We start from the raw sequence: 20,675 nt of genomic DNA, 5'->3' as shown, positions 1-20,675 counted from the left end.
ACAGTACTAGCTTCCCCTCTACCTGACTGTCTCTGACAGACAGTACTAACATCCCTTCTACCTGACTGTCTCTGACAGACCGTACTAACATCCCCTCTACCTGACTGTCTCTGACAGACAGTACTAACATCCCCTCTACCTGACTGTCTCTGACAGACAGTACTAACATCCCCTCTACCTGACTGTTTCTGACAGACAGTACTAGCTTCCTCTCTACCTGACTGTCTCTGACAGACAGTAGTAGCTTCCCCTCTACCTGACTGTCTCTGACAGACAGTACTAACATCCTCTCTACCTGACTGTCTCTGACAGACAGTACTAACATCCCCCCTACCTGACTGTCTCTGACAGACAGTACTAGCTTCCCCTCTACCTGACTGTCTGACAGACAGTACTAGCTTCCCCTCTACCTGACTGTCTCTGACAGACAGTACTAGCTTCCCCTCTACCTGACAGACAGTACTAGCTTCCCCTCTACCTGACTGTCTCTGACAGACAGTACTAGCTTCCCCTCTACCTGACTGTCTCTGACAGACAGTACTAACATCCCCTCTACCTGACTGTCTCTGACAGACAGTACTAACATCCCCTCTACCTGACTGTCTCTGACAGACAGTACTAACATCCCCTCTACCTGACTGTCTCTGACAGACAGTACTAACATCCCCTCTACCTGACTGTCTCTGACAGACAGTACTAACATCCCCTCTACCTGACTGTCTCTGACAGACAGTACTAACATCCCCTCTACCTGACTGTCTCTGACAGACAGTACTAACATCCCCTCTACCTGACTGTCTCTGACAGACAGTGCTAGCTTCCCCTCTACCTGACTGCCACATCCAGTTGTCAAGCTGACAAACTCATTCCTTAAGTTACCAGTCCCAGGCCACACCACCAACCTCCTCTCAGCCTGGCCCATATGTGATTAGTTAACAGGCTCTGTGTCATGTCTCATGTCTCCTTCAGCCCACTCCCTTCCCCTGTTGGAGTCATTACGAAGGAACCAGGACTGCAGGCCCCCTCAGTGGCCAGGCCTCCCAAGGATCAGGTCTCCGTCCTGGGCTGTACTCTCTCTATGAGGGGGGTGGATGGATAATAACATGCATCCTGCCCCACTCTATTCCTTCCTCATTTGGGAGAAAGAGGGAGAGAGACAGAACAGGAGAGGAATTAAAGATTTATGGGAAAGGAAAGGAAAGGGGGAGAGAGCCAATAAGAGAAGAGAAAAGGGGGAGAGAGCCAGTAAGAGAAGAGAAAAGGGGGAGAGAGCCAATAAGAGGAGAGAAAAGGGGGAGAGAGCCAATAAGAGGAGAGAAAAGGGGGAGAGAGCCAATAAGAGGAGAGAAAAGGGGGAGAGAGCCAGTAAGAGGAGAGAAAAGGGGGAGAGAGCCAAATAAGTGTAGAGGAAAGGGGGAGAGAGTAATTAATTAGTTCAGTATTCATTAGTTCAGTATTCATTAGTTCAGTATTCATTAGTTCAGTATTCATTAGTTCAGTATTCATTAGTTCAGTATTCATTAGTTCAGTATTCATTAGTTCAGTTGATATGCTGCTTGTTACTGCTTGGCAGCCTTGGCTGTGGATACACCACTCAGTGTCAATAACAAATAATTACACAGTGGCTCACAGACACTGTCCTTTCTCTTTCCAAGGTGTTTCAGTGGGCCAGCTGAACTGTCCTTCCTCTTTCCAAGGTGTTTCAGAGGGCCAGCTGAACTCTCCTTTCTCTTCCCAAGGTGTTTCAGTGGGCCAGCTGAACTCTCCTTTCTCTTCCCAAGGTGTTTCAGTGGGCCAGCTGAACTGTCCTTTCTCTTTCCAAGGTGTTTCAGTGGGCCAGCTGAACTGTCCTTTCTCTTTCCAAGGTGTTTCAGTGGGCCAGCTGAACTGTCCTTTCTCTTTCCAAGGTGTTTCAGTGGGCCAGCTGAACTCTCCTTTCTCTTTCCAAGGTGTTTCAGTGGGCCAGCTGAACTGTCCTTTCTCTTTCCAAGGTGTTTCAGTGGGCCAGCTGAACTCTCCTTTCTCTTTCCAAGGTGTTTCAGTGGGCCAGCTGATCTGTCCTTTCTCTTTCCAAGGTGTTTCAGTGGGCCAGCTGATCTGTCCTTTCTCTTTCCAAGGTGTTTCAGTGGGCCAGCTGAACTCTCCTTTCTCTTTCCAAGGTGTTTCAGTGGGCCAGCTGAACTGTCCTTTCTCTTTCCAAGGTGTTTCAGTGGGCCAGCTGAACTGTCCTTTCTCTTCCCAAGGTGTTTCAGAGGGCCAGCTGAACTGTCCTTTCTCTTTCCAAGGTGTTTCAGTGGGCCAGCTGAACTCTCCTTTCTCTTCCCAAGGTGTTTCAGTGGGCCAGCTAAACTGTCCTTTCTCTTCCCAAGGTGTTTCAGTGGGCCAGCTGAACTCTCCTTTCTCTTCCCAAGGTGTTTCAGTGGGCCAGCTAAACTCTCCTTTCTCTTCCCAAGGTGTTTCAGTGGGCCAGCTGAACTGTCCTTTCTCTTTCCAAGGTGTTTCAGTGGGCCAGCTGAACTGTCCTTTCTCTTCCCAAGGTGTTTCAGTGGGCCAGCTGATCTGTCCTTTCTCTTCCCAAGGTGTTTCAGTGGGCCAGCTGAACTGTCCTTTCTCTTTCCAAGGTGTTTCAGTGGGCCAGCTGAACTGTCCTTTCTCTTCCCAAGGTGTTTCAGTGGGCCAGCTGAACTGTCCTTTCTCTTCCCAAGGTGTTTCAGTGGGCCAGCTGAACTGTCCTTTCTCTTCCCAAGGTGTTTCAGTGGGCCAGCTGAACTGTGCCAGACAGTAGCAGGCTGGCGAGGCGAGGTGCTTATCAGGAGAGACACACGAGCAGGGAGGGAGGACAGGCTGCCACCAGACCATGCATGAGCGTCAACACACACTGAAACACACACACACACACACACACACACACACACACACACACACACACACACACACACACACACACACACACACACACACACACACACACACACACACACACACACACACACACACACACACACAGTCAGAACTCAGGCTAAAACACTGACTGGATAGACTCTGTGGTCTGCTGCCCTAAAAACTAAATGCTCTGTAGAGATTCCTGTGTCTATCGATGTACAGATATGATACAGACTGACTGTTCTCTGTGTCTATCAATATACAGATATGATACTGACGGACTGTTCTCTGTGTCTATCGATGTACAGATATGATACAGACTGACTGACTGTTTGACTCTGTGTTAGTGACTTTCATACGTCCTCTCTGGTTCTGAGTGAAGGACTCCTTTACCACTAAATACGGCTCAGTGGTTCTGTGGCTTAAGTTAGTGTGCAGTCAGTCAGTCAGTCAGTCAGGAACTTTCAGTCAGTCAGTCAGTCAGGAACTTACAGTCAGTCAGTCAGTCAGTCAGTCAGGAACTCACAGTCAGTCAGTCAGGAACTTACAGTCAGTCAGTCAGGAACTTTCAGTCAGTCAGTCAGTCAGGAACTTACAGTCAGTCAGTCAGTCAGCCTCATCTCAGGAACTCACAGTCAGTCAGTCAGGAACTTACAGTCAGTCAGTCAGTCAGGAACTTACAGTCAGTCAGTCAGTCAGTCAGTCAGGAACTCACAGTCAGTCAGTCAGGAACTCACAGTCAGTCAGTCAGGAACTTTCAGTCAGTCAGTCAGTCAGGAACTTACAGTCAGTCAGTCAGTCAGTCAGGAACTCACAGTCAGTCAGTCAGGAACTTACAGTCAGTCAGTCAGTCAGGAACTTTCAGTCAGTCAGTCAGTCAGGAACTTACAGTCAGTCAGTCAGGAACTTACAGTCAGTCAGTCAGTCAGTCAGGAACTCACAGTCAGTCAGTCAGGAACTTACAGTCAGTCAGTCAGGAACTTTCAGTCAGTCAGTCAGGAACCCACAGTCAGATAGACCAGAGGTTTGTCAGGACAAGGCAGGCCTCAACAGGTCAGGGAGCGGAGAGCGGATAGAGATCAGCTTCAGTGAAAGACACGCTAGAGCACACTGATCCCGTGTGGCTCAGTCGGTAGAGCAGACTGATCCCGTGTGGCTCAGTCGGTAGAGCAGACTGATCCCGTGTGGCTCAGTCGGTAGAGCAGACTGATCCCGTGTGGCTCAGTCGGTAGAGCAGACTGATCCCGTGTGGCTCAGTCGGTAGAGCAGACTGATCCCGTGTGGTTCAGTCGGTAGAGCAGAATGATCCCGTGTGGCTCAGTCGATAGAGCAGACTGATCCCGTGTGGCTCAGTCGGTAGAGCAGACTGATCCCGTGTGGCTCAGTCGGTAGAGCAGACTGATCCCATGTGGCTTAGTCGGTAGAACATGACACTTGAATCACACAGGGTTGTGAGTTCAATTCCCACGAGGGACCAGTATGAACAAATAGCGACATGTAAACACTCACTACTGTAAGTTGCTCTGGATCAAAGAATCTGCTAAATGACTCAAAATGTAAACAATGATTACATTGCTGGGATGCAGTTCACCCCTGTGATTGAGGGGGGGGTACCGTTCAGCACTTAGTGATGTGTTTCTGTGTGTAAAGTAATATAGTTACATCATATGAATGGATTGATTGATTGAATGACGACATATTGAATTTGATTCATTGTGTTTCTCCAGATGGGATGTTCCAGCCGCCCTTCAGTCTGAAGAAGTTGTGTATGTTCTGTGACGTGGAGTCTTCATCCTGCAACGGAACAGGAAGCTGCCTTTCTAACTGCTCCATCACCTCCATCTGTCCTCTGGAGCAGGAAGTCTGCATCGCCATCTGGTAGGGTTACAGTGGAGAGGGGGGGGGTCTGTGTCAGTCTCCATCTGGTAGGGTTACAGTGGAGAGGGGGGGGTCTGTGTCAGTCTCTATCTGGTAGGGTTACAGTGGAGAGGGGGGGGTCTGTGTCAGTCTCCATCTGGTAGGGTTACAGTGGAGAGGGGGGGTCAGTCTCCATCTGGTAGGGTTACAGTGGAGAGGGGGGGGTCAGTCTCCATCTGGTAGGGTTACAGTGGAGGGGGGGTCAGTCTCCATCTGGTAGGGTTACAGTGGAGAGGAGGGGGGGGGTCTGTGTCAGTCTCCATCTGGTAGGGTTACAGTGGAGGGGGGGTCAGTCTCCATCTGGTAGGGTTACAGTGGAGAGGGGGGGTCAGTCTCCATCTGGTAGGGTTACAGTGGAGAGGTTGGGGTCAGTCTCCATCTGGTAGGGTTACAGTGGAGAGGAGGGGGGGGTCTGTGTCAGTCTCCATCTGGTAGGGTTACAGTGGAGGGGGGGTCAGTCTCCATCTGGTAGGGTTACAGTGGAGAGGAGGGGGGGGGGTCTGTGTCAGTCTCCATCTGGTAGGGTTACAGTGGAGAGGGGGGGGTCTGTGTCAGTCTCCATCTGGTAGGGTTACAGTGGAGAGGGGGGGTCAGTCTCCATCTGGTAGGGTTACAGTGGAGAGGAGGGGGGGGTCTGTGTCAGTCTCCATCTGGTAGGGTTACAGTGGAGAGGGGGGGGGTCTGTGTCAGTCTCCATCTGGTAGGGTTACAGTGGAGAGGGGGGGGTCAGTCTCCATCTGGTAGGGTTACAGTGGAGAGGGGGGGTCAGTCTCCATCTGGTAGGGTTACAGTGGAGAGGGGGGGGTCAGTCTCCATCTGGTAGGGTTACAGTGGAGAGGGGGGGGTCAGTCTCCATCTGGTAGGGTTACAGTGGAGAGGGGGGGTCAGTCTCCATCTGGTAGGGTTACAGTGGAGAGGGGGGGTCAGTCTCCATCTGGTAGGGTTACAGTGGAGAGGGGGGGGGGTCAGTCTCCATCTGGTAGGGTTACAGTGGAGGGGGGGGGGGTCAGTCTCCATCTGGTAGGGTTACAGTGGAGAGGGGGGGGGGTCAGTCTCCATCTGGTAGGGTTACAGTGGAGAGGGGGGGGTCAGTCTCCATCTGGTAGGGTTACAGTGGAGAGGGGGGGGTCCAGTCTCCATCTGGTAGGGTTACAGTGGAGGGGGGGGTCAGTCTCCATCTGGTAGGGTTACAGTGGAGAGGGGGGGGTCAGTCTCCATCTGGTAGGGTTACAGTGGAGAGGGGGGGGGTCTGTGTCAGTCTGTGCATGTTTCTGTGTCTGTCTGACTCTCTCTCTCTCTCCGTTATCCGTTATCTCCAGGAGGAAGAATGACGGTAACTACAGCATTGAGACTCTGTGTCATGACCCCTCCCAGCCTCTGTACGGTGTGGTGCTGGATGACTACAACAGTTCTACATGTACCATGAAGGAGAAGAAGAGCTCTGGAGGACCGTTGTTCATCTGTTCCTGTACTGGGGAGGAGTGTAACAATAACCTGGAATTCGCTCCCGGTGAGTACCTTCCTGCATCAGTCAATTCATCTAAAACACTTATTCTGTTAGTGAGTACCTTTTTGCATCAGTCAATTCATCAAATATACTTATTCTGTTAGTGAGTATCTTACACACCTACTGCATCAGTCAATTCATCTAATACACGTATTCTGTTAGTGAATACCTTCCTGCATCAGTCAATTCATCTAATACACGTATTCTGTTAGTGAGTACCTTACACACCTACTGTATCAGTCAATTCATCTAATACACGTATTCTGTTAGTGAGTACCTTCCACACCTACTGCATCAGTCAATTCATCTAATACACTTATTCTGTTAGTGAGTACCTTCCACACCTACTGTATCAGTCAATTCATCTAATACACGTATTCTGTTAGTGAGTACCTTCCACACCTACTGCATCAGTCAATTCATCTAATACACTTATTCTGTTAGTGAGTACCTTCCACACCTACTGCATCAGTCAATTCATCTAATGCATGTATTCTGTTAGTGAGTACCTTTCACACCTACTGTATCAGTCAATTCATCTAATACACTTATTCTGTTAGTGAATACCTTCCTGCATCAGTCAATTCATCTAATACACGTATTCTGTTAGTGAGTACCTTACTGCGTCAGTCAATTCATCTAATACACATATTCTGTTAGTGAGTACCTTACTGCATCAGTCAATTCATCTAATACACGTATTCTGTTAGTGAATACCTTACTGCATGAGTCAATTCATCTAATACACGTATTCTGTTAGTGAGTACCTTACTGCGTCAGTCAATTCATCTAATACACGTATTCTGTTAGTGAGTACCTTACTGCATCAGTCAATTCATCTAATACACGTATTCTGTTAGTGAATACCTTACTGCATCAGTCAATTCATCAAATATACTTATTCTGTTAGTGAGTACCATTTTGCATCAGTCGATTCATCTAATACACGTATTCTGTTAGTGAATACCTTACTGCATCAGTCAATTCATCTAATACACGTATTCTGCTACATTTAATCATCTGTTAACTTATATATCCATTAAATCATCCTGTCATTTACACAGCTGACAAATACATCAGGAACACACTGTCTATGGATAACACTGTTAGACCAGAGAGAAACGGTGTCGTAGACACTGGTTTAGAAACTTTACAGGAGGAAACAGCCACTCTCTTTCTAGTTATACTGTAAGGGTTTCTACTTTCTACCACCACTGAAAGGGAGAGTTGAGGTACATTGTAGTCATTTAACAGATGCTCTTATCCAGAGCGACGTACAGGAGCAATTTGGGTTAAGCGCCTTGCTCAAGGGCACATGGGCAGTACTGTAGGATAGAACAGGCTGACGTATTAGTTTCAGAGTGGAGACGATGTGGGACGGCGTTCCTCTTCTTCCTCGCTACAGGAAGACCTACTACACTGTCTACTTCTGGGAGAGATTGACAGCAGTGTAGTGTAGTGGGGACCTATCTCCCCCAGCCCTGTGGAGGTAGACAGTGTAGTGTAGTGTAGGACCTATCTCCTCCAGCCCTGTAGAGGTAGAGGTAGACAGTGTAGTGTGGGACCTATCTCCTCCAGCCCTGTAGAGGTAGAGGTAGACAGTGTAGTGTAGTGTAGGACCTATCTCCTCCAGCCCTGTAGAGGTAGAGGGAGACAGTGTAGTGTGGGACCTATCTCCTCCAGCCCTGTAGAGGTAGAGGGAGACAGTGTAGTGTAGTGTGGGACCTATCTCCTCCAGCCCTGTAGAGGTAGAGGGAGACAAATCCTCCAGCCCTGTGAGAGGTAGAGGTAGAGGTAGGGAGACTGTGGTATAGCGTGGGACCTGTGGGGCCTTGCAGGAGATCTCAGACATGTGGTTTCCTGTCTGTGCTTTACTCAAAGCAGAAACATCTCAGCCACGTGCTACTGCACAGACTGTATAGAAATATAGAGAGAGACAGGAGAGGGGGAGAGAGAAGGAGAGAGAGGGAGAAGGAGAGAGAGGGAGAAGGAGAGAGAGGGAGAAGGAGAGAGAGGGAGAGGGAGAGAGAGGGAGAGAGAGAGGGAGAGAGAGGGAGAGAGAGAGGAGAGACAGGAGAGAGAGAGGAGAGAGGAGAGACAGGAGAGGGAGAGACAGAGACAGGAGAGGGAGAGGGAGAGACAGGAGAGGGAGAGACAGGAGAGGCAGAGACAGGAGAGGGAGAGACAGAGACGGGAGAGGGAGAGAGACAGAGACAGGAGAGGGAGACAGGAGAGAGAGAGAGACAGAGACAGGAGAGGGGAGAGAGAGAGGGAGAGAGAGAGAGACAGGAGAGGGGGAGGGGAGAGAGAAGGAGAGTGAGGGGGAGAGAGACAGGAGAGGGGGAGAGAGAAGGAGAGGGGAGAGAGAAGGAGAGGGGGAGAGAGAAGGAGAGGGGAGAGAGGAGAGAGAGGGAGAGAGGGGGAGAGAGAAGGAGGGAGAGAGAAAGAGAGAGAGGGAGAGAGAGAAAGACAGGAGAGGGGGAGAGAGATTTTGATTTGAGAGAGAGGGGGAGAAGGAGAGAGAGAGAGAGTTCAGACAGAGTGAGGGAGAGAGAGAGAGAAAGAGGTGAAGATGGTGAGAGAGAGAGGGAACTATGACAACATAACCAACAAAAACGGGTCACAACTCCTGCAGCTCTGTCGCACGCTGGGTATGTACATAGTCAATGGTAGGCTTCGAGGGGACTCCTATGGTAGGAACACCTATAGCTCTGTTACAGCTCTGGGTATGTACATAGTCAATGGTAGGCTTCGAGGGGACTCCTATGGTAGGAACACCTATAGCTCTGTTACAGCTCTGGGTATGTACATAGTCAATGGTAGGCTTCGAGGGGACTCCTATGGTAGGAACACCTATAGCTCTGTTACAGCTCTGGGTATGTACATAGTCAATGGTAGGCTTCGAGGGGACTCCTATGGTAGGAACACCTATAGCTCTGTTACAGCTCTGGGTATGTACATAGTCAATGGTAGGCTTCGAGGGGACTCCTATGGTAGGAACACCTATAGCTCTGTTACAGCTCTGGGTATGTACATAGTCAATGGTAGGCTTCGAGGGGACTCCTATGGTAGGAACACCTATAGCTCTGTTACAGCTCTGGGTATGTACATAGTCAATGGTAGGCTTCGAGGGGACTCCTATGGTAGGAACACCTATAGCTCTGTTACAGCTCTGGGTATGTACATAGTCAATGGTAGGCTTCGAGGGGACTCCTATGGTAGGAACACCTATAGCTCTGTTACAGCTCTGGGTCTGTACATAGTTAATGGTAGGCTTCGAGGGGACTCCTACGGTAGGTACACCTATAGCTCATCTCTTGGCAGTAGTACTGTAGACTACTTTATCACTGACCTCAACCCAGAGTCTCTCAGAGCGTTCAGTCAGCCCACTGACACCCCTATCAGACCACAGCAAAATCACAATCTACTTGAACAGAGCAATACTCAATCATGAGGCATCAAAGCCAAAGGAACTGAGTAACATTAAGAAATGCTATAGATGGAAGGAATGTAGTGTGGAAACCAACTAAAAAACTATTAGGCAACAACACATTCAATCCCTTTTAGAGAACTTCCTGGACAAAACGTTCCACTGTAATAGTGAAGGTGTAAACCTGGCAGTAGAAAATCTAAACAGTATATTTGATCTCTCAGCTTCCCTATCTAATCTAAAAATGTCTAACAGAAAACCAAAGAAAATGAACAACAATGACAAATGTTTTGGTGAAGAATGCAAAAACCGAAGAAAGAAATTGAGAAACCTGTCCAACCAAAAACATAGAGACCCAGAAAACCTGAGTCTACGCCTTCACTACGGTGAATCACTAAAACAATACAGAAGACCTGAGTCTACTCCTTCACTATGGTGAATCACTAAAACAATACAGAAGACCTGAGTCTACTCCTTCACTATGGTGAATCACTAAAACAATACAGAAAACCTGAGTCTACTCCTTCACTATGTTGAATCACTAAAACAATACAGAAAACCTGAGTCTACTCCTTCACTATGTTGAATCACTAAAACAATACAGAAAACCTGAGTCTACTCCTTCACTATGGTGAATCACTAAAACAATACAGAAGACCTGAGTCTACTCCTTCACTATGTTGAATCACTAAAACAATACAGAAAACCTGAGTCTACTCCTTCACTATGTTGAATCACTAAAACAATACAGAAGACCTGAGTCTACTCCTTCACTATGGTGAATCACTCAAACAATACAGATAACCTGAGTCTACTCCTTCACTATGTTGAATCACTAAAACAATACAGAAGACCTGAGTCTACTCCTTCACTATGTTGAATCACTAAAACAATACAGAAAACCTGAGTCTACTCCTTCACTATGGTGAATCACTAAAACAATACAGAAAACCTGAGTCTACTCCTTCACTATGGTGAATCACTAAAACAATACAGAAGACCTGAGTCTACTCCTTCACTATGGTGAATCACTAAAACAATACAGAAAACCTGAGTCTACTCCTTCACTATGTTGAATCACTAAAACAATAGAGAAAACCTGAGTCTACTCCTTCACTATGTTGAATCACTAAAACAATACAGAAAACCTGAGTCTACTCCTTCACTATGGTGAATCACTAAAACAATACAGAAAACCTGAGTCTACTCCTTCACTATGGTGAATCACTATAACAATACAGAAGACCTGAGTCTACTCCTTCACTATGGTGAATCACTAAAACAATACAGAAGACCTGAGTCTACTCCTTCACTATGGTGAATCACTAAAACAATACAGAAGACCTGAGTCTACTCCTTCACTATGGTGAATCACTAAAACAATACAGAAGACCTGAGTCTACTCCTTCACTATGTTGAATCACTAAAACAATACAGAAGACCTGAGTCTACTCCTTCACTGTGGTGAATCACTAAAACAATACAGAAAACCTGAGTCTACTCCTTCACTATGTTGAATCACTAAAACAATACAGAAGACCTGAGTCTACTCCTTCACTATGGTGAATCACTAAAACAATACAGAAAACCTGAGTCTACTCCTTCACTATGGTGAATCACTAAAACAATACAGAAGACCTGAGTCTACTCCTTCACTATGTTGAATCACTAAAACAATACAGAAGACCTGAGTCTACTCCTTCACTATGTTGAATCACTAAAACAATACAGAAAACCTGAGTCTACTCCTTCACTATGTTGAATCACTAAAACAATACAGAAATACACTACGGGAAAAGAAGCACGTCAGAAATCAGCTCAATGTAATGGAAGAATCCATGGACTCTAACCACTTCTGGGAACATTGGAAAACACTAAACAAACAACATAAAGAATTATCTATCCAAAACAGAGATGTCTGGGTAAACCACTTCTCCAATCTTTTTGGCTCTATAACAAAGAACAAACAGCAAAAACATATACAGGATCAAATACAAACGTTAGAATCAACTATTAAAGACTACCAGAACCCACTGGATTCTCCAATTACCTTGAATGAACTACAGGACAACATAAAAACCCTCCAACCCTAAAAGGCCTGTGGTGTTGATGGTATCCTCAATGAAATTATAAAATATACACACAACAAATTCCAATTGGCTATACTAAAACTCTTTAACATCATCCTTAGCTATGGCATCTTCCCCAATATGTGGAACCAAGGACTGATCCCCCCCCAATCCACAAAAGTGGAGACAAATTTGACCCCAATAACTACCGTGGGATATGCGTCAACAGCAACCTTGGGAAAATCCTCTGTATTATCATTAACAGCAGACTTGTACATTTCCTCAGTGAAAACAATGTACTAAGCAAATGTCAAATTAAAATAGGCAAAAAAAAAAAAAAATAGGCAAAAAACACACATTTCTTCCCACAAGGCCGTGGGGTGAGACAGGGATGCAGTTTAAGCCCCACCCTCTTCATCATATATATCTATGAATTGGCTAGGGCACTAGAACAGTCTGCAGCACCCAGCCTCACCCTACTAGAATCTGAAGTCAAATGTCTACTGTTTGCTGATGATCTGGTGCTTCTGTCACCAACCAAGGAGGGCCTACAGCAGCACCTAGATCTTCTGCACAGATTCTGTCAGACCTGGGCCCTGACAGTAAATCTCAGTAAGACCAAAATAATGGTGTTCCAAAAAAGGTCCAGTCGCCAGGACCACAAATACAAATTCCATCTAGACACCGTTGTCCTAGAGCACACAAAAAACTATACATACCTCGGCCTAAACATCAGCACCACAGGTAACTTCCACAAAGCTGTGAACGATCTGAGAGACAAGGCAAGAAGGGCCTTCTTTTAATTATTCCTGCTCTATAAATGCCTTGCATTGTTGTCCACTTAGGTGCTAGCATAGCATAGCATTCTCTCCTTAGGGCCTATCATTCCCTAGCATAGCATTCTCCCCCTAGGCCCTATCATTCCCTAGCATAGCATTCTCCCCCTAGGCCCTATCATTCCCTAGCATAGCATTCTCCCCCTAGGCCCTATCATTCCCTAGCATAGCATTCTCCCCCCTAGGCCCTATCATTCCCTAGCATAGCATTCTCCCCCTAGGCCCTATCATTCCCTAGCATAGCATTCTCCCCCTAGGCCCTATCATTCCCTAGCATAGCATTCTCCCCCTAGGCCCTATCATTCCCTAGCATAGCATTCTCCCCCTAGGCCCTATCATTCCCTAGCATAGCATTCTCCCCCTAGGCCCTATCATTCCCTAGCATAGCATTCTCCCCCCTAGGCCCTATCATTCCCTAGCATAGCATTCTCCCCCTAGGCCCTATCATTCCCTAGCATAGCATTCTCCCCCTAGGCCCTATCATTCCCTAGCACAGCATTCTTCTGACATGCCTAGAGCAGTCTTACTGTGGGCCACCAAGTTATACAGACACTACAACTCTGTGTTTGGGTCATTCATTGTGTGTGTGTGTGTGTGTGTGTGTGTGTGTGTGTGTGTGTGTGTGTGTGTGTGTGTGTGTGTGTGTGTGTGTGTGTGTGTGTGTGTGTGTGTGTGTGTGTGTGTGTGGGTGTGTACGTGTGGGTGTGTGTTTGTGTGAGTGTGTACATGTGGGTGTGTGTTTGTGTGAGTGTGTACATGTGGGTGTGTGTTTGTGTGAGTGTGTACATGTGGGTGTGTGTTTGTGTGAGTGTGTACATGTGGGTGTGTGTTTGTGTGAGTGTGTACATGTGGGTGTGTGTTTGTGTGAGTGTGTACATGTGGGTGTGTGTTTGTGTGAGTGTGTACATGTGGGTGTGTGTTTGTGTGAGTGTGTACATGTGGGTGTGTGTTTGTGTGAGTGTGTATGTGGGTGTGTGTTTGTGTGAGTGTGTACATGTGGGTGTGTGTTTGTGTGAGTGTGTACATGTGGGTGTGTGTTTGTGTGAGTGGGTGTGTATGTGTGGGTGTGTATGTGTGAGTGTGTATGTGTGGGTGTGTATGTGTGAGTGTGTACATGTGGGTGTGTGTTTGTGTGAGTGTGTACATGTGGGTGTGTGTTTGTGTGAGTGTGTACATGTGGGTGTGTGTTTGTGTGAGTGTGTACATGTGGGTGTGTGTTTGTGTGAGTGTGTACGTGTGGGTGTGTGTTTGTGTGAGTGTGTACGTGTGGGTGTGTGTTTGTGTGGGTGTGTGTTTGTGTGAGTGTGTACGTGTGGGTGTGTGTTTGTGTGAGTGTGTACGTGTGGGTGTGTGTTTGTGTGAGTGTGTACGTGTGTGAGTGTGTACGTGTGGGTGTGTGTTTGTGTGAGTGTGTACGTGTGGGTGTGTGTTTGTGTGAGTGTGTACATGTGGGTGTGTGTTTGTGTGAGTGTGTATGTGGGTGTGTATGTGTGGGTGTGTGTGTGTGTGAGTGTGTATGTGTGGGTGTGTGTTTGTGTGAGTGTGTATGTGGGTGTGGGTGTGTGTTTGTGTGAGTGTGTATGTGGGTGTGGGTGTGTGTTTGTGTGAGTGTGTACGTGTGTGAGTGTGTACGTGTGGGTGTGTGTTTGTGTGAGTGTGTACGTGTGGGTGTGTGTTTGTGTGAGTGTGTACATGTGGGTGTGTGTTTGTGTGAGTGTGTATGTGGGTGTGTATGTGTGGGTGTGTGTGTGTGTGAGTGTGTATGTGGGTGTGTGTTTGTGTGAGTGTGTGTGTGGGTGTGTGTGTGTGTGAGTGTGTATGTGTGGGTGTGTGTTTGTGTGAGTGTGTATGTGTGGGTGTGTGTTTGTGTGAGTGTGTATGTGGGTGTGGGTGTGTGTTTGTGTGAGTGTGTACATGTGGGTGTGTGTTTGTGTGAGTGTGTATGTGGGTGTGTGTTTGTGTGAGTGTGTACGTGTGGGTGTGTGTTTGTGTGAGTGTGTATGTGTGGGTGTGTGTGTGTGTGGGTATGTGTGGGTGTGTGTGTGTGTGGGTGTGTATGTGTGGGTGTGTGTTTGTGTGGGTGTGTGTTTGTGTGAGTGTGTACATGTGGGTGTGTGTTTGTGTGAGTGTGTACATGTGGGTGTGTGTTTGTGTGAGTGTGTACATGTGGGTGTGTGTTTGTGTGAGTGTGTACATGTGGGTGTGTGTTTGTGTGAGTGTGTACATGTGGGTGTGTGTTTGTGTGAGTGTGTACATGTGGGTGTGTGTTTGTGTGAGTGTGTGTGTGTGTGTGTGTGTGTGTGTGTGTGTGTGTGTGTGTGTGTGTGTGTGTGTGTGTGTGTGTGTGTGTGTGTGTGTGTGTGTGTGGGTAGAAATACTACTTGATCACCAAATGTCTGTGGAGAAATGAATGATTGTCAAGACAACAGATCCAGATGTTACTGATCAACCAGAGTTGTATCATTCTTGTCTGTTGTTCCTGTGTTTCCTGTCTGCTTGGCCAGACGGCTCTTGTTTCTAATCAGTCACTCAGACTCGTGAAGATCTGTCTGGATCAGTGTGTTACTCTGCAATGTCCTCCTTTTCAGCTTGTGAATTTGACAGCTTCAATTGGGAAGTGAAGCGTAGTCAACATTGAGAAGGGAAGCTTGGTCAACATTGAGAAGGGAAGCTTGGTGAACATTGAGAAGGGAAGCTTGGTCAACATTGAGAAGGGAAGCTTGGTGAACAATTGAGAAGGGAAGCTTGGTAAACATTGACAAGTGAAGCGTAGTCAACATTGGGAAGGGAAGCTTGGTCAACATTGAGAAGGGAAGCTTGGTTAACAATTGAGAAGGGAAGCGTAGTCAACATTGAGAAGGGAAGCGTAGTCAACATTGAGAAGGGAAGCGTAGTCAACATTGAGAAGGGAAGCGTGGTCAACATTGAGAAGGGAAGCTTGGTCAACATTGAGAAGGGAAGCTTGGTCAACATTGAGAAGTGAAGCGTAGTCAACATTGAGAAGGCAAGCTTGGTCAACATTGAGAAGGGAAGCGTAGTCAACATTGAGAAGTGAAGCGTAGTCAACATTGACAAGGGAAGCGTAGTCAACATTGAGAAGGGAAGCGTAGTGAACATTGAGAAGGGAAGCGTAGTCAACATTGAGAAGGGAAGCGTAGTCAACATTGAGAAGGGAAGCGTAGTCAACATTGAGAAGGGAAGCGTAGTCAACATTGAGAAGGGAAGCGTAGTCAACATTGAGAAGGGAAGCGTAGTCAACATTGAGAAGGGAAGCGTAGTCAACATTGAGAAGGGAAGCATGGTCAACATTGAGAAGGGAAGCGTAGTCAACATTGAGAAGTAAAGTCACAAAAACACATTTCTAGTAATGTTGTTGTTGTCAGAATTACTTTCACTCTCTAAAAGTAGCCTGTAATTCAACTCATGTGATTTAGAGATAAGGATATAATTGATTAATGAATGAATATAAATTCACGGTGTGTTGAAAAGATGTCTGTGTTAACTGTTGTTCAAGGTCTCCTAGCTTGTTTCCATCCCTGGGTTATTTTAACAACCCCTGATTATGAATAATACCCTCCTCATCATCTGTCCCAAAGCATTCTGGTCCCTGGCTATTGTATTATAATAGAAGAAGAAGAAGAAGAAGGGAAAATATGTCTTGTGCCTTTATTCCAGTCAGTTGGTCGCTCTGTGAGATTTTACAGTTCCTCATACTGTGGAATCTTGGCCTGCAGTAACACTGAACAGATTTAAAGAGGAGTGACTCACGGGAAGACAGAGAGAGACAGAGAGAGACAGAGAGAGAGACAGAGAGAGAGAGAGAGAGAGAGAGAGAGAGAGAGAGTGGGAAAGAGAGGGGGGAGGTAGAGAGAGAGAGCGGTGGAGGGAGAGAGAGGGGGGAGGTAGAGAGGGGGTAGAGAGAGAGAGCGGGGAGGGAGAAAGAGAAAGTGAGTGAGAGAGAGGGGGTAGTTAAAGAGAGTGAGAGGAGAGAAAGAGAGGCAGAGAGGACAGAGGGAAAGATATAGACTGAGAGAAAGAGAGAGGGGGGAGGTAGAGAGAGAGAGCGGGGAGGGAGAGAGAGTGGGAAAGAGAGGGGGGAGGTAGAGGGGGGGAGGTAGAGAGAGAGAGCAGTGGAGGGAGAGAGAGGGGGGAGGTAGAGAGGGGGTAGAGAGAGAGCGGGGAGGGAGAAAGAGAAAGTGAGTGAGAGAGAGGGGGTAGTTAAAGAGAGTGAGAGGAGAGAAAGAGAGGCAGAGAGGACAGAGGGAAAGATATAGACTGAGAGAAAGAGAGAGGGGGGAGGTAGAGAGAGAGAAAGGGCAGAGAGGGTGAGAGGAGAGAGATATGAGACGTGGTTATAAAGCTGTTACCAGACCACATCTATAATGTGTGTGATAATCACATTAATATAGACCATGTTACCATGATCACCAGCCTGTTCCTGGAAGGATTCCCTCTGTGTTCCAAATGACACCCCATAGGGCTCTAGTCAGTAGGATTAGGATTAGGTTTAGGATTAGGATTAGGGTTAGGGTTAGGGTTAGGATTAGGGTTAGGGTTAGGATTAGGATTAGGGTTAGGATTAGGGTTAGGGTTAGGGTTAGGATTAGGATTAGGGTTAGGATTAGGGTTAGGATTAGGATTAGGGTTAGGATTAGGATTAGGGTTAGGGTTAGGATTAGGGTTAGGGTTAGGATTAGGATTAGGGTTAGGATTAGGGTTAGGGTTAGGGTTAGGATTAGGATTAGGGTTAGGATTAGGATTAGGGCGATGCTCTGTGATAAAGAGCTGTTGTTAATACACAAGTATTACGTTTTCATAAGAATAAAGTTATTACAGTTATTAAATGTGTTATTAATGCATGAATATTATGGGAATAACTGCTTTCATAGATGGCATCTTGGGGACATTTGGTAAAAAAAGTTCCCACTAAACATGCTGCACCTCACTAGCTTGTTCTGTGCTTCTACTGCCAGTCAGAGAGCATGACACTCCCTTGTCTGAGATTCATTTGTCCTCTAAACTGAAACATTATTCAGAACAATGTTGATGTTGAGATAGTTAGATATTTAGTTCATGGTTATGGAATCAGAGAGCATGAATCTAAATCCATCGTAAAACTTTGACATGCATACACACACACACACACACACACACACACACACACACACACACACACACACACAGACACAGACACAGACACATGCACACACAAACACACACACACACACAGACACACACACACACACACACGCACTCACATACACACACACGCACTCACACACACACACACACACACACACACACACACACACACATACAAACACACACAGACACACACAGACACAGACATACACAAACACACAGACACACACACGCACACACACACACACACACACACACACACACACACACACACACACACACACACACACACACACACACACACACACACACACACACACACACATAGTGTAGTTTAATTGCAGACCCTGAGGAGAGGAGTCTTAATAGTGTGAATGGTGTCAAACCACATGAGCTATGCGAGAACAGCTCTCTCTCTCTGTCTCTCTCTCTCTCTCTGTCTCTCTCTCTCTCTGTCTCTGTCTCTCTCTCTCTCATTCTCTCTCTCTCTCTCTCTCTCTCTCTCTCTCTCTCTCTCTCTCTCTCTCTCTCTCTCTGCCTCTCTCTTCTCTCTCTCTCTTCTCTCTCTCTCTGCCTCTCCCCCCTCTCTCTCTCTCTCTCTCTCTCTCTCTCTCTCTCTCTGCCTCTCTCTTCTCTCTCTCTCTTCTCTCTCTCTCTGCCTCTCCCCCTCTCTCTCTCTCCCCCTCTCTCTCTCTGTCTCTCCCCCTCTCTCTCTCTCCCCCTCCCTCTCTATGCCTCTCCCCCCCTCTCTCTGCCTCTCCCCCTCTCTCTATCTGCCTCTCCCCCCTCTCTCTATCTGCCTCTCCCCCTCTCTCTCTCTTCTCTCTCTCTCTACTAAAAAGGCTAGGTTTAGTTAGAGACACACCTTGGCATGTTCACACTGCCAAACTATGTTCAGTAAAGTTTTATTTGAAGCTTGTGAGTTAGCACTCTGCTCTCCCTCTCCTTCTCTGAAAATGTTTTAAAAACTACTGGAAGTATATGACTTGTTCTGTTTGTGTCTAAAGCTCAGCTTGAAGCCATTAACTGACAGGTTTACTGTCACCTCCTACCTATCTGTACACACACACACACACACACACACACACACACACACACACACACACACACACACACACACACACACACACACACACACACACACACACACACACACACACACACACACACACACACACCTTCCCCAGCCCCAGTTCCCTGCCCCAGCCTTACTGCCCTGCCTCCTGCCCACAGAGCGTAACTGGCAGAGAGGCTCTGTGTTTGGGTGTGGAGTCTCTGGACCTCCTTCGGTGGTAAACGGCAGCCTGGCGGTTCAACCCACAGTGTGCCAGACAGGGTGATTTTCCTCAGAGAGACACAGACTGAGACAGGCATTGAACTGGTGCCCAGAGTAGAGAGCACCCACAGGACACAGTGTCTCCTCTGTTACCATTCTGGACCAAAGGGGGCCTGGTAAGTCTTACCTTACCAGGCCTGAATAAAGTTGTGTTGCGTTGAGCCCTATTCCACTCTATTCTATTCTACTCTACTCTATTATATTATATTTGGCTCGGCTCTATTCTACTCTATTCTACTCTATTCTACTCTATTCTACTCTATTCTACTCTACTCTATTTTACTCTACTCTACTCTACCCTACTCTATTATACTCTATTCTACTCTACTCTATTCTACTCTCCTCTCCTCTACTCTAACATACTCTATTCTACTCTACTCTATTATACTCTACCCTACTCTATTATACTCTATTCTACTCTACTCTATTCTACTCTACTCTACTCTATTATTCTCTATTCTACTTTACTGTACTCTATTCTACTCTACTCTATTATACTCTACTCTATTCGATTCTACTCTACTCTACTCTATTATACTCTATTCTATTCTACTCTACTCTATTATACTCTACTCTACTCTATTCTACTCTACTCTATTATACTCTATTCTACTCTACTCTATTATATTATATTATATTCGGCTCGGCTCTATTCTACTCTACTCTACTACTTCATATCTGGACTCTATTCATATCTGAACCCTATTCATATCTGAACCCTATTCATATCTGGACTCTATTCATATCTGAACCCTATTCATATCTGAACCCTATTCATATTGTAAAGGCACGGGGATGAAGACCAAACAAACACGTAACAAAACACAGGGTTGAAACCCAAAACAAAAGAGCGAGGAGTATTCTGAACCCTATTCATATCTGGACCCTATTCATATCTGAACCCTATTCATATCTGGACTCTATTCATATCTGAACCCTATTCATATCTGGACTCTATTCATATCTGAACCCTATTCATATCTGAACTCTATTCATATCTGAACCCTATTCATATCTGGACTCTATTCATATCTGGACTCTATTCATATCTGAACCCTATTCATATCTGAACTCTATTCATATCTGAACTCTATTCATATCTGAACTCTATTCATATCTGAACCCTATTCATATCTGGACTCTATTCATATCTGAACCCTATTCATATCTGAACCCTATTCATATCTGGACTCTATTCATATCTGAACCCTATTCATATCTGGACCCTATTCATATCTGAACCCTATTCATATCTGGACTCTATTCATATCTGAACCCTATTCATATCTGAACCCTATTCATATCTGAACTCTATTCATATCTGAACTCTATTCATATCTGAACCCTATTCATATCTGGACTCTATTCATATCTGAACCCTATTCATATCTTTACATATAAACACTATTATCACTGTGACATTTTAAGAGTAAAGGCCAAAGTGAACGTCACCGGACTCCCACAATCACTGTAGTGTTTTATAAAGATACATTTTATTCTGTACCAAGTAAAAAGGGTTGTGCCTTTTCTATTTGTGGAACACGATGCAACACAA

The 20,675-nt window shown here is 46.2% G+C and overlaps 1 pseudogene; it reads left to right on the top strand.

Moving 5' to 3' along the window:
• Positions 1-20,675, top strand: part of LOC123743223 (TGF-beta receptor type-2-like) — a 70,723-nt pseudogene that overhangs the window by 11,702 nt on the left and 38,346 nt on the right.

Source organism: Salmo salar, chromosome ssa05 (genome assembly GCF_905237065.1).
Source record: "Salmo salar chromosome ssa05, Ssal_v3.1, whole genome shotgun sequence".
NCBI lineage: Eukaryota > Metazoa > Chordata > Actinopteri > Salmoniformes > Salmonidae > Salmo > Salmo salar.
Note: the sequence above shows the minus strand (reverse complement) of the source record. Positions and strands in the feature narration are given on the sequence as shown.